Below are 12468 nucleotides of genomic sequence, written 5' to 3'. Positions count from 1 at the left end.
TGTGAGGCCCCTCCCCTCACATGCCCCCTACCACAATTGAGAGGGAGGGCCCTGCACCTTCCCTGTGCAAACCAGGGGAGCTGGCCCTGGAGATGCTAGTGTGAGAGAGCCAGGCAGACCCAAGAACCCAGAGCAGAGAGCAGAGAGCCTTGCTGAAGGCTGAGTTGGGTGAGCTAGCCAGGGCAGCTGTGCAGAGCCCAGCTGGGTAGTGACAATTGGGTGGGTTGACTAGCCCAACTACCATCCAGGGCTATGAGTTGGTCCACCCCAACTCCTACCTCACTTATAAACTGTTAGAGCATGTGAAGGGATGAACTTTCACACCAAAAACTGCAGGATTCCCCACAACACCTGCTAACAACAGGACATCCAAGAGGAGTCCTGGTGAGAGCCCATTTTCATGGTAGAGCAGCAGCCACAGGAGGCATCAAACCAGACCAGGGTGATTCAGGGCAACAAACACTTGCAAATGAAGATGCAAGGGATCCAATATGAACTGTGTGACTCAAGGGGCTACACTACAGTTTTGACAACAAGATTCTTCTCCTTTTTTTTTTTAAGGGGGGGAGGAGTAGTTTTGGTTGTTTGATTTCTGTTTTTGTTTTTTGGTTTGCTTGTTTGTTTGTTTGGCTTTAGGGTTTCTTTTTAAATTTTGTTTTGTTTTGGTGGGGAGGTTGCAAAGGTGGAGGGTGAATGGGGGGAGGTGGATAGGGAGAAGGGTGGAATCCTCAAAGAAGCAATACAAGTTAAAAATGTGTGTGTGTGTGTGTGTGTGTGTGTGTGTGTGTGTGTGTGTGTGTGTGTGTGTGTGGTAATTTGAAAGAAAATGCCCCCTTAAGGGAGTAGAAATATTGAAAGGTGTAGCTTCCTTGAGGAAGTGTGTCACTGTAGGTTTGAGATCTCATACATGCTTAAGCCATGCCCTGTATCTCTGACTACTTCCTGTTGCCTATGGTTTAAAATTTGGGAACTTTCATCCCTTTCTCTAGCACCAAGTCTGCCTGCATGCTGCCTTGCTTCCTGCCTGCCAATAAAGAACTAAACATCTAAGCTGTGAGCCACTCCAATTAAATGTTTTCCTTTGTAGGAGTTATCATAGTCATAGTCATGATGTGTCTCACAGCAACAGACACCCTAAGTCAGTGGGCTTTAATTTATTATAAAAACAACTGAAATAAACAGGTAGACCTGAGCGTCTTCTGTTCTGCAATTAGCTGCCATACTACAATAAATGAATCTCTTCACAAAGTGCTTGCTGTGATCTCATCTTTTAAAGCCATTTTCAATATATTAAATTGCTTGACCCCACCACACTGATACAAGTTGATTACAAAATATCCTGTAACATTTAAGAGGTAAAGGACCCAACTTTGAGCAATACATGCCACCCAGAAGTAAGTATTTGGCTGGGATGGATTCATATCCATCTGGTGTCAGAGCCTAAGACTGAGGTTCTGTATTAATTATTAAATTAATTTGCTGTGATAAAGTACTGGCTACAAGCAACTTGTTGAGCAATGGGTTTATTTATTTTGTCTTACATTCCTTGATCACACTGAGGTAAGCCAGGGCAGGAACTCAAAGCAGGAGCCTGGAGGCAAGAACTAAAGTGGAAGCCATGGAGAAATTGTGCTTCCTGGATTGCTTCCCTACAAGTTAAGAAACCTTTGTATGGCCAATTCACATCTACCCAGGAATGGAACCACTCAAAATGGGCTGGGCACTCCCCATCAATCAGCAATCAAGAGAATACAAACCCCATAGTCTAACCTGATGGAGACAATTCCTCAATCCCCAGGTCCCTCTTTCTGGGTATCTCTAGTTTGTATCAAGTTGACAAAAACTAATCAGTGCAGTTGCCTTGCAGAAATGAGGTGACCTCCCCTCAAGCTCAAGTCAAACACCATTGTATGTACAATGGCAAAATTCTCCTCTGGGGTTATTCTAGCAGATTAAATTAAGCACTTGAATAGAGTTCCATACTGCCTCAACAACATATCCACCACCAAGTGTCACTGTTTGTTGTGGAATATTATTTTAAGATACGTTACATTCAATTATGCTATAAAACATTTGTTTAATGATGCAAAGATATGTTGCATTCTTTTATGTTGCATTTGTTTAACTCTGTAAAGCTGTGTTACTTTGTCTAAAGCGCCTGATGGTCTAATAAAGAGCTCAACAATTAATAGTGAGCAGGAGAGAGAAACAGGCAGGGCAGGAAGGCATAGAACAAGAAGTCAGAAGAAGGAGCAAGAAAAGAAGGAGAGGAGGACTCCTGAGGCCAGTCACCCAGCTACACAGCAGGCCACAGAGTAAGAAGTGAAGAAAGGTATATATACAGAATAGAGAAAGATAAGAGCCCAGAGGCAAAATGTAGACTGGGTAGTTTAAGTTACAAAAAGCAGGCAAGAAACAAGCCAAGCCAAGGCTGGTCATCCATAAAAAAAAAAAAAAAAAAAAAGAGTACATTTCTGTGTGTTTATTTAGGAGCTGGGTAGTGCCCCCCCTCCAAAAAAAAAAAAAAAAAAAAAAAAAAAAAAAAAAGCTTAAGAAAAGAAAATCTCCAACTAGAACAGCTGTCTGCAGTCTAAGTACTGCTCCATCAATGGGTACAATTGTCAGAATTTCCGGTTAGCTGGAGTTCAATGGTGAGCTGGTGAACGGAAATATACTCATGATTTTCTTTTCAAATTAGATGATAGCCATGGGATCAAAATAATTGCACTAGAGTTTGCACATTTATCATTTATTTGTGCATGTGGGGTATGTATGCCTCGTACAACATGTGTGTGGAGGTCTGTGGACAATTTATAGAAGTCCCTTTTCTACCCCCACTATGTAGATCCTAGGGTTAGAATCCAGTTCATCAGAATGAGCATCTATCTACTGAGCCGACACACCTGCCTTAGATTTCAAACACAGTGTCAATTCCTCGTTAACTCTCAATTCTTCATGCAACTGCCTTGACATACACTGCTTTCTCTTCTGATTTTATCCTTAAATTGCTTTATTTAAAACAATAACGTAGGCTCTTCAACATGTTAAGTGTGGGCTAAGAAAGATCCCTAATTCATTTTGAAGCTCTCAATGATTCCTAGTGTGATAAAACACAAATAATTTGGTACTAACCATATAGAGCTGAGCTAAGAAATCAAATTATTCAGGTCTAAAAGATTGTACATGAAACTGATATTTTAACACTGAAGTCATAAAGAGAAAGTACCTTTTCTACCTTTTGCAAACTCCACATGACAATGATTTTGAAGGCAACACAGAGAAATTCCATAATTATTCATAGTAGGAGGCTTGTGAGTAGGAGTACAGAAAATCTTTCAGTTTTTTCAGTCTTAAGTTCTAAAATGATATTTACTGATATTTTGCTTTCTCAGAGGATATACTACCAATGACTTGTTATCAAAGCATTAATGTAAGCTAAATGATGTATTTATAAATTGCTTCAGTTATTGAAGAAACTCCCAGTAGAACTCTCCTTAAGCATAATCAAATTGGTTGGAGCTCTGTGAAATATTTCACATCCATGAAAAGCTGCTAGCTGCCAACTTTGAAGAGATGCTGTATCACCTAAGGTCACACTGAAGTCCAAACACATAAGCAAGATTTCTCATTGGGATTCTTTTATAAAACTGTTGATATTTTCTAACTTAGAGAAAGAAGATGCTAGGGAAATGTACAAAGAGTAAGGCATCTTGCCTATTGAAAAGTAGGTGTACTTTTCAAAGACAATTCCTTTCTTAGCTTGCCTAAAGATGTGCAATTAAACAGCATCCAAGATATTTTAAGGAGAAAAAAAAACATACTATTGGAACAAAAATATTGCAAATAACAGAGTATACATAAAGATTCCAGGAGTGTGCCTAGAAACAGCTACATAACTAATCTCATAGGGTTTGTCATAGTACTTCAAATCAGAGGACACAACTGAATTATCAGTATGAAAGTAAACTATGATGCAGAGGAAACATTGACTATAAAATGTGTAACCACAATTTTTGAAGCACCTATCAAGAATGCCTATCAAGTAATAATTTCCAATTACAGTAGTTTACAGAGAGCCTTTACAACCACCAAATGAAGATAATTCTTGTTTGGAATCACCAGAAATACCAACATTATAAAAATAACACAATACTTGATGACACAAATAATATTTTTAATATTCTTATGCTTTATTTAGGAGTGAGCCCAATGACCTCTAAGATACAAGAAAGTTTAGGGTGGTTCACAGATTGCTTTTAATCTAGAATTAAAGAAAATAATCACTTGAAAATAAGTTTTTCATATTTTTGTCTCAAATCTGGTAGCGGAGAAACTTAGAAAAAAATCAGTATCATACTAAGTTAATCAGCCAGCAAGTAAAAGAAGTATATGAAAAACTGAGTAAAAGAAGCTATGATAAAATTAAAAAAAAATTATCTGAACTGAACTATAGTGTTGCTGTTGGTTTTTGCTTGTCTTGCCAAGTTCCACAGCTGATTCAGCACCAAATGCTCACATAGAGATGCTATATTAATTATGAAACTGTTAGCCAATGACTAAGGCTTCTTATTGGCTAGTTCAGTCTTAATTAGTGAGCCACTTCTATTAATCTATGTATTTCGACGTGTTCTTACCTTACTGGGGAACACCTGGTGCGTTCTTTCTTCCCAGTCCTTACATGATCACTGACTCTCTGCCTACCTTTCCCAGAATTCTCCTTGTCTCCTAGCCCCGCCTATCTTCCTGCCTCATTGGCCAAATACCGTTTTATTCATCAAGCACTAAGAGAAACATATAAACAGAAGGACATCCCGGTCACTATAGTAGCCTTAAACATTTTCCTTTTTCTGAAAGGTGGACCTTCACCTTCTATTGTGTATTTTCATCCATTTGAGCTGAAATTTGAACCTCTCTGACCAGCGCTTCTATCAATCTTGTCTATATATATATATATATATATATATATATATATATATATATATTTTTTTTTTTTTTTTAATTTTATTGTAAGACTATAAATAAAAACTTGACTTAAAACGTCCAACATTGCCTGGTGTTGTGGCCTATATCTTTAGTTCAGGTACTCAGGAGGCAGAGGTAGGAAGAGCTCTGAGTTAGAGGCCAGTAGTTGCGGTTACTGTACAAGAACAAACACACAGGTTGATTATGAGAGATTCAAGAAAAAAAAAAAAAAGTTTTGCCAAAATAAGGCCTAGAACTATCTGTTACTCAGTTTTGATGTGTAGAAGGATCGTGTTTTATATTTAAACTGATTTTATAAAAAATATTTCTCCTGTGGGGACAGGATTAAATCTGGAAACTCACACTTGCTAGGCTGTAGTTTTACCCCCAGAGCTGTATCTCAGCCTTTTACATACTACTCCCTCCCTCCCTCCCTCCCTCCCCTGTTGTAATGTATGCATGTATCTGCAGTAGTGTTCAAATGTGTGTGAATATGTAAAAGCCAGAAATTGATAGCAGGATTATTTCTCTACTCCCACATTTATTTTTTGAGAAATAGTCTCTAAGTGAACCTGAAATACACCAGTTTGGCTAGACTTGCTGGCCTTTAAGCACCCAGAATGTCGCTACATCCACCCGAGTGTAACTAAGACTACTGCTCTGTTAAGCTGACTGTGGGGGCTGTGGATGTGAACTTAAGACCTCATGCTTACAATATTGGTACTTCACTTACCCAGTTTCCTCTCCGGGCCTACTTTCTCCTCTTTTTATTTTTTAGACAAAACCTTGGCAAAGTACCCATGAAGTTCTTGACCTTACAATTCTCCTGCCTCAGCTTAACTTAACATTAGTTTATGTTTCTTTCAGTGCCCAGTTCTGGGATCAAATCTGGGACTTTGTGTTCTGCCCTGACTTGACTCTTCAGCTTATTTTGGAAGTACTTTGGATGAATTGTGGAACACATTTCATCTTTGTGGAGTGATGCATGTCTATAGAGGAAACAAATTCTCTCAATGGATGCAAGAAACCATTGGCTTGACTTCTCCAACACAGCCACAGACAGCCACAATCTCCACAGCCATAGCAAAGGAACTTTATTCTCCTGTCTGTGATGCTTCAAGTTATCTCAATGGTGATCTTATTACCATATTTACACGGCAATTATCTAGAAACTGCTGGTATGCTAATAAAAAGATGAACATTAAAATTAAAAGATGATCACATCCTCTTGTTAATGATTTTTTAATATTTAGCAACTGTGCTTTCTAGGGTAAATATCAATTTTTGCTTTTAATTATATCATAACCAGTAGTGATTATGATGGGCTCTTTCTCCTGAAAAATAAATGACTTAAATTGACCTACTTTAATTTTATTCATTATCTCTGATATTGAAACCTGTATTTGACATATTATTTGATCTTTTCAAACCACATTCACTCCCAGAAAGAAAGCCCCAAGACATTTTATTTCAGAATATTTTAAAAATATTCTGAGGTTTTGCTAGTTAGGTGAAATGTGACAGTAATTTCAAGTTCTTTATTATGGCTTCCTTCTGCAGCAGGAATCAATTATTCCATGCATATTAGTGCCTGGTTTTCAGCTCAGTATTTAAGCAATTAGTATCTGTATCTATAAATTAATACATTTATATTCCTAATGGGACTTTAATCTTACAAAATGAATAGAAACTGTCTTTGGGGTTTATTAATGTTGAAGGTAAAAGCTGTTTATTTGATATTAAAGCTCAATTAAATTTCAGCTTTAGAGAGGGAAGGGAGGGTTTTTGACACTCTCTTGATTCTAGTTCTGAATTCCCCCTGAATGAAGACAACTATAGAGGCATTTTACAGTACCTTTCAAAGGAAGAATGTCTGTTTTAGATAAATTATGCTTGTTTTCATATTTTTATACCCAGTAATTGCTGACATAGATGTTCACATCATGACATCTAACCTACTAAAAATTATTTGAACTTTAGCACCAACTCTTTAACTTTGAGTTAGATAATATATTTGCCTCTAAAAATGTTTATAACCACTGACAAATATTTTATATCTTCCAGTATGGACAGATTCATAATTTCAGATTATTCTGTGGCTGATATAAAGGTTAACATTTCAAAATGAATTTGTCTGATGTTTTATCAAGATAAGGAAAGTACTTTTGCTCTGCCTTGAGCTATCCATGCTGGTTGAAAAGTAAATGCTTTTCAATTTTAAGGCTATGAAATTATTTTAGTTGAATAATTCATATTCCATATAATTAACCCCTTCTGTGCCTACAGTACATTTTGGGTATATTTTATAGATATATGTAACATTCACCATAGTCAGTCACAATAATACCTTACCTCCCCAGAGGAAATCCCAACTCCTTTTCTCTTCAGCACTGTGACATACGCATACACATATTGGTCATCAATGACCTGCTATTACTTTCCATTTTCCTATATTACACTTTCATATTCAAAAATCATATTATGTTTTCTCATTATTTCATTTATTGTAAAGTTTTCGAGGTCCACCTGTGTGGAAATTTATAATAACACTCCACTTTTATAGCTAACAATGTAATAGTGTAGTATAAATACATGGCAATTTTTATACTATTTTTCCATTGATCAAAATTCTGTATAGGAGGTCATGGGCAGCAGTCACCTTTAATCCCTGTATCGAGAGGCAGAAGCAGGAAGATCTCTATGAGTTTACCGTCAGCCCTGTCTACATAAGGAGTTCCAACCTATTCGGAATGTATAGTGAGACCCTGACTTTAAAAGTTCAACAAAATATTTTAAAAGCTATTGCTACATTCAGCTATTATGAATAATATCATTATATACTTTTATGAACATTTTCCTGTATGGCCATAGTTTGTTCATACTTACCTTACTTGCAGGAATATAACTCCTTTGTTATATGTTATAATTTGGACATTTCAGAATTTTTTTTAATTGCATTATTCACCTTTAAAAAAATACAGCTAACAGTGATAATAGTTCTTGGCTCTCAATTTGGACACATGTGGAATGAATTAAAATCCAGAAATGGAGGGCATACTAGTGATCTGGATCTTGAGGCAGGAAGGCACACCTTTAATCCGGGCCACAACGTCTGCTGAAAGCCTATATAAGGAAAGTGGAAAAAGGAAGAGATTGTCCATTGTCTGCCTGTGTACCCTTGCCTCGTCTGCCCACCCACCGGAGCAGAAGTCCAGCTGAGTCACCCAGCCTGTGGCACTGAGCAGTTACTAGTTTCTTGGATGTTCCCTTCACAGCTAGCCATTTTTGGGGGTTCATTCTATAAGCTTTGTGACTCTAGAGAACTCTAACTAAGACACTGACCTAGAGAGTGTGGAGAGTTGTTTCTTTTGTATCTGATTTCCTTCTTCCTCCATCTTTTTCCTTTTGGATTTATTTAAATGATTGGTCTTGCCTATAGCTGAATTTTGAGATAGATGTAGGCCTATCACTGATGTAGAACTCACCAAGGAGAGGTATATGGGCCATAGCTTTCAACTGTTAAATATTTACTAAATAGGTTATAGTAAGTATAGAAAAGGGCCAGGAAATTAGAAGGAGCCATGATATAGGAGAAAAAAAGAAGTAATTAAAAGAGGCTATAAGGTGCGGGCAATGGGAAGATAATATAACACATGCATCATTAAAATGTAATGGGAAATTATGGGGGGTGAAATAATATACCACAAAAGGGAATGATTAGAGATATAGGCTCTCCATTTGGGAAAGGAAACCAAAATAACTATGTATGTGAATGCCATAATGAAGGGTAGTGAGATGGAGTGGCCTGTAAGAGCACTGGCTGCTCAAACATGAAGACTTGAGGTCAAATATACAGTATCCATGCAATGACCTGGGTATGGCCTCAGGCCTGCTCATGGCCCCCGTTCTGTCTAGGACAGAGGAAGGAGTAACACTGTGGCTGTCTGGCTCCCAGCCTAGTTCTGCATTCATTGAGAGACATTCAATGATGTTTATGAACTGGCAGAAGATACCTGATGCTTTGTCAGAGCATCCCAAATACATAAATGCAGATAACGTCTAATCCTAAAGGATGTTCTCTGAGACACTCAGTTGTGAAAATAATATATAATATACGGCAATTGAATTCTCTAAGAGTTAAAAGGAAGAAGAAATGAGAAAAAAAAAAATGAAAGCCTGTGGAGAAGTTGAGAGTCAAGACAATCACTACAATAATAATGAGGCTGTCTCCCAACATAAAGTGAGACATCAGAGTCAAATAACATGAACACAATATTTATTTTATGTAGAAACAATGCCTAAAGTCATTTTAAATTAAATTAGTAACCATTTCCAAATGTACTATGAGTATTTTGTCTAAAGTGTGCACAATAATGTTAGGAGGGAGTGAATCTTGTATAAATGAATTGAACCTTCTGTTTGCATTTTCTTTCATTGAAAATAAATCTAGTTTCTTCTCACATACTGTATTCTTGTTATGGTGCCAGTACTCCAGTTCCTTCCCCTGTGCCCTCCCATGTGGATTCATTCCCCTTCTGTCTCTCATTCAAAAACAAACATGTATCTAAGGGATAATAATACAAAAAAATAAATATAAGAAGACACACATCAGAATAGGACAAAGCAAAACAGGAAAAGAGCCTGAGAAAAGGTCCAAGCAACAGATACAGATGCAGAGAACTACTGATTCACACACTTACCAATCCCATTAAAGACAGTAAACTGGAAGTTTGTAATATATGCATACACATACAAGGGACCTGTAGGATTATATATGTTTATGTGAGTGTGGTATGTATGCATATTTTTTAATGTACAAGTCCTGTGTGTGTATAATGATTTTTTAAAAAATAATAAAAACTCAGACAAAACATTATGAAAGGAGGAACTTAAAAAGATGCCGTTGAATTTGTTTTCTCCTGCTCATCTACTGCTTATCCTTAAGGATTTTTTTCCCCAGTGAAACTCCCTTGAAGAAAACTAAATTTTCATTTGTAAGTGGTAATTAATTGAATATTTCTTTTACATTAGAGAAGGGGATGTCTTCTAGAGATATTTAAGATTCTTTACCTTTATATTTTGATTTTTGAGACAGGGTCCCTTTGTATAACCCAGTTGTCCAGGAACTTGCTCTGTAGACCATGTTGGCCTTCAACTCACAGATATCCACCTGCCTCTGCCTCACTCTGCCTCCCACAAGTTGTGATTAAAGGTGTGTGCCACCACTGCCCATTAGAACTTATATTCTTATATTATTGATAACTTACAAATTCCTTCATCTCTAACTGACTGTAGCACTAAATTTACAAGTTCTAAGCACTATTAAAGCTACAAGCCAAACTTCTGCTCCACAAACTCGGTGACTGAGGGATTCCTCTGTCATGTCTGTAGACTTCCAATGCAAAACTTTTACTGTCCTGTTAGGAGATCCTACAGACTTCAAATAATGGTTCCTAAAATAGCCATACATCCCCCCAACCCCCGTTTTCAGTTTCACTTGGGTTTCTATTGGAAACCCACTTTTTAAAATTCCTTTCTTTTCTTTTCAAAATCACATAAGAATGTGAGATAGTCAGTTGTTTTCCTGTATTTTTAAGTATCCCCTTTTCCTTCCATATAATCTTAACTACTTAGCAAGTGTCAGGGATATAAATTATTTATCTCATTTGTTCTCTGGGATGGGCAATTCTCACCTCTCTCTCTTCCCAAACAGCCTGCTATTTTGCGGAAAGGAGAGGCACTTTCTGTGGCTGTTCTTCCTATTGTTGGCGTTTTCTGCATAGTTTGCATGTCCTTACCATCAATTGTAAAAGCGAACTTCCATCAACCAAAATCAGCTTTTTTCAAAATATACATTTTTATGTAAATTAGAAACAATCTTATTTATGATATCAATCCCAGTTTCCTCTCCCTCCCATCCTTCCACACCCTCCCAACAATCCCCCACCCCACTCCCCAGGGAGGGTGGGGCCTTGCACAGGGGAATCATCAAAGTCTGTGGCATCATTTTATTGCTTTCCCTTACTGTATTCTCCATGTTGTTGCCTGGGCAACATTATTTGCTGGGTTTATCAGTGCAGCCATTAATGGTAATCTGAAGGCGTGGCTACATAAACCAACTGGAGAAATCAGAACACACACAGGCAGATGGGTGTCTCATATCGATTTGTTTTCCCCAAGTTTTACCAACCTGAGCTGCTCATTGAGGGCATGTCTGAGAAACCAAGGTTTGAGCCGAGATGATCACATGTTCTCTTCTCTGCACAACTTGTTGGGATTCTCCATAACTATTCTTACTAAAACATCCTTTCTGTACCCTTACAAGAACCTCAAGCATAATAACATTGATAATTACTGATCTGAAATCAGCCTGACAGTGTGTGTGTGTGTGTGTGTGTGTGTGTGTGTGTTGTAAGGTGTTGTAAATATATACTAAAACCCAGTAGTCGTCCATTAAAGGAAGGACTTTATTATAGGTGAACAGTTATATTTCCCAGCCCTTTGTGCGTCTTAGATTGAGCCTTGTTTATACAAGGTTACATCACACTGACCAACAAACAGAAAGACTCACATCACACAGTAGTAAGATAAATGGCTCTCAACAATCTACCGAAAAGCTTTCAAATTTCTAAAAATAACATCGGTTTTCCATGCACAGTGCTCCTGTCATCTATCTAAAAATGTGTAACTGACAAGTCAGAACATACATTCTGTCTCGTTATTTAAATTTGAGGGGTTTGACTTTGGTTTGTACTTTTTGACACAAATTGTACTAAATACTGTGCTTGCTGAGTCTGTAACAATTTCTGGAGTTATTCGTTTGTTTGTATGCTTGATGAACCAAAACACAACAAAAACCAAAATCCAATTTTTATGTTTTCTTATAAACTATGAACCTTTTAGTATAAATGGACATTTCCACTTGACAATTTGAAATTTATTTAAAAGCTTCTTGCGGAACATCCACAATTCAACGTATTAGAATCACTTGGGAGCTCATAAACACCCACAGTGATTTGAGAGCCTTCCTGTGTGGAAATTTAGTGGTTGATTGTAGTTTAAACATTCCATATGTGGCCAAATTAAGACATTCAACAGTTCTACCTCACAAAAATGTGTTTTCAAAGCAATCCACACTATTAGAATTAATAATATATGACTTTGCATGATTGAAAATCAATACATTGTTAGTGTTGCTTTTGCACACTAACAATGAACTATTTTAATTTTTTTCAATAAGCTCATGCATATTATATCAAAATATTTGTAATTTATTTGATTATGGAAACAAAACACAACTGTAAAATTGAAATGCTATGTTATGGATAAAACAGGTAATAGAAATAAATGGAAGGATACCATTTGTTACTTGAATAGAAGAAGTAGTATTATCAAAATGGCAATAACAATTACTATGAAAGGAAAGCCAAAGTTTTAATTTTTATGAAATTCAATGCATTCATTTGCTCTTTTTTAAAATCATGTTTTTGGTATAAACCTTGTCAG

Source organism: Phodopus roborovskii, unplaced genomic scaffold (genome assembly GCF_943737965.1).
Source record: "Phodopus roborovskii unplaced genomic scaffold, PHOROB, whole genome shotgun sequence".
In the NCBI taxonomy this organism is placed as follows: Eukaryota; Metazoa; Chordata; class Mammalia; order Rodentia; family Cricetidae; genus Phodopus; species Phodopus roborovskii.
This window is presented reverse-complemented; position numbering follows the sequence as displayed.